The sequence below is a fragment of the Ovis canadensis genome, chromosome 1 (assembly GCF_042477335.2).
Source record: "Ovis canadensis isolate MfBH-ARS-UI-01 breed Bighorn chromosome 1, ARS-UI_OviCan_v2, whole genome shotgun sequence".
NCBI classification, from domain to species: domain Eukaryota; kingdom Metazoa; phylum Chordata; class Mammalia; order Artiodactyla; family Bovidae; genus Ovis; species Ovis canadensis.
This window is the reverse complement of record NC_091245.1, coordinates 31,158,864-31,161,770: the sequence shown is the minus strand read 5'-3', so window position 1 is coordinate 31,161,770 and position 2,907 is coordinate 31,158,864. Positions and strand designations below refer to the sequence as shown.

General features: G+C 43.3%; 1 pseudogene; it reads right to left on the bottom strand.

The window, feature by feature from the left end:
* Nucleotides 1-212: 212 nt before the first annotated feature.
* LOC138433609 (large ribosomal subunit protein eL14 pseudogene) lies at nt 213-2,678 on the bottom strand (annotated as a pseudogene).
* Nucleotides 2,679-2,907: the final 229 nt, after the last annotated feature.

Here is a 2,907-nt window from a genome sequence, read left to right as displayed (position 1 = left end):
ATACACAAACATAGACAAGACCTAGAAATCAAATGCCCGAATCCCTAGTTTGTGTCCAAGAAGTCAGATCTCAGTCACCATATCACAACATCCCAATGTAATTCAGTCAAGGTGTACCACAAGGGATTGGCTAATGATGCCTCAATATAAAAGAGTGTGAACCACTTATTTATTTTAATTTGCCAGCATGTCAAAAAGCACCTTTATTCTGTTTAGAATTGGCTCATGTTCTCATGTTTTCTTGCCAGATGCCTTGGAGCAGGTGCTTTCTGGGCTGGAGTTTTCTGACCCTTCTGAGCTTTTGGAGAAGGTGCTACATGCTGACCTGTAGCTTTCTGGGCAGGAACCTCCTGGGCTGATGCCTTCTTACCCACGATGGCCATCTTTTTATTTTTCCCCCGCTCGAACATTGGCAGTGGCAACAGCTTCTGCAGCTGTCTCCTTAGAAGTAAGTGCTTTCTTGTGAGAAGCTTTCAGGAGAGCTCTGTTTTCAAGTTTCTTAACTCCAAGCTTGATGAGTCTTGCCTTTGTGACTTTTTAACAGTTGAAATCTGCCATCTTGGATTTTTTTTTTTTGGGGGGGGGGCTTCAATTTTCTTGACCCACCTTCTGGCCACTCACTTTGCAGGGATATCTGCCTTCTACCAGGGTTTTCCAACATACCTATGGTGAGCACTGTGTGGGAACTTGAAGATGAAATCAGTGAGCTGCATGCATTTGAAAAGCATAGCCTGTCTCCATCAGTTCAGTTCAATTCATTTCAGTCACACAGTCATGACCGACTCTTTGCGACCCCATGGACTGCAGCACGCCAGGCCTCTCTGTCCATCACCAACTCCCGGAGTTCACCCAAACTCATGTCCATCGAGTCGGTGATGCCATCCAGCCATCTCATCCTCTGTCGTCCCCTTCTCCTCCTACCCCCAGTCCCTCCCAGCATCAGAGTCTATTCCAACGAGTCAATTCTTCCCATGAGGTGGCCAAAGTATTGAAGTTTCAGCTTTAGCATCAGTTCTTCCAAAGAACACCCAGGACCAATCTCCTTTAGTGGACTGGTTGGATCTCCTTGCAGTCCAAGGGACTCTCAAGAGTCTTCTCCAATACCACAGTTCAAAAGCATCAATTCATCGGCACTCAGCTTTCCTCACAGTCCAACTCTCACATCCATACATGACCACCGAAAAAACCATAGCATTAATTAGATGGACCTTTGTTGGCAAAGTAATGTCTCTACTTTTGAATATACTATTTAGGTTGGTCATAACTTTCTTTCCAAGGAGTAACCGTCTTTTAATTTCATGGCTGCAATCACTATCTGTAGTGATTTTGGAGTCCCCCAAAATAAAGTCTGACACTTTTTCCACTGTTTCCCCATCTGTTTCCCATGAAGTGATAGGACCAGATGCCATGATCTTCACTTTCTGAATGTTGAGCTTTAAGCTGACTTTTTCACTCTCCTCTTTCACTTTCATCAAGAGGCTTTTTAGTTCCTCTTCACTTTCTGCCATAAGGGTGGTGTCATCTGCATATCTGAGGTGATTAATATTTCTCCCGGCAAGCTTGATTCCAGCTTGTGCTTCTTCCAGCCCAGCGTTTCTCATGATGTACTGTGCATAGAAGTTTAATAAGCAGGGTGACAATATACAGCTTTGACGTACTCCTTTTCCTATTTGGAACCAGTCTGTTGTTCCATGTCCAGTTCTAACTGTTGCTTCCTGACCTGCATATAAGTTTCTCAAGAGGCAGGTCAGGTGGTCTGGAATTCCCATCTCTTTCAGAATTTTTCACAGTTTATTGTGATCTACTCAGTCAAGGCTTTGGCATAGTCAATAAAGCAGAAACAAATGTTTTTCTGGAACCCTCTTACTTTTTTGATGATCCAGCAGATGTTGGCAATTTGATCTCTGGTTCCTCTGACTTTTCTAAAACCAGCTTGAACATCTGGAAGGTCATGGTTTATGTGTTGCTGAAGGCTGGCTTGAAGACTGTTGAATATTACTTTACTGGTGTGTGAGAGGAGTGCAATTGTGTGGTAGTTTGAGCATTCTTTGGCATTGACTTTCTTTGGGATTGGAATGGAAACTGACCTTTTCCTGTCCTGTGGCCACTGCTGAGTTTTCCAAATGTGCTGGCATATTGAGTGCAGCACTTTCACAGCATCATCTTTCAGTATTTGAAATAGCTCAACTGGAATTCCATCACCTCCACTAGCTTTGTTCATAGTGACGCTTTCTAAGGCCCACTTGACTTCACATTCCAGGATGTCTGGCTCTGGGTGAGTGATCACATCATCGTGATTATCTGGGTCATGAAGATCTTTTTTGTACAGTTCTTCTGTGTATTCTTGCCACCTCTTCCTAATATTTTCTGCTTCTGTGAGGTCCATACCATTTCTGTCCTTTATCGAGCCCATCTTTGCATGAAATCTTCCCTTGGTATCTCCAATTTTCTTGAAGAGATCTCTAGTTTTTCCCATTCTGTTGTTTTCCTCTATTTCTTTGCATTGATTGCTGAGGAAGACTTTCTTATCTCTCCTTGCTCCATACTTGAGTACAAAGTCCATCCACCAAAGTCGTGTTCTGACTAACAACATCTACAATCACAACCAGCTTCCAGGCACAAGACTCCAAGGAGGTGTAGGTCACCCAGCCAGCCTCTATGAAGTGCCTGAACACCATGTTGGTGGCATTTGGCAAGAGGGAACAAATTATTTTTAAAAGACTCCTAAGCTGGACTGGTCTATAGAGAGGCCTGCTGACCTCAAACTCACCTTAAAACAGTGCTCAAACAGAGGAAATGACACTGCACCAGAATGAGAAGATGGCATCAGAAGTAGACAGCTTGCCTAAGATGCTGATCTGAATTTTATGATCATTTATAATGTTTTCTTGATTCCTTGGACCTATG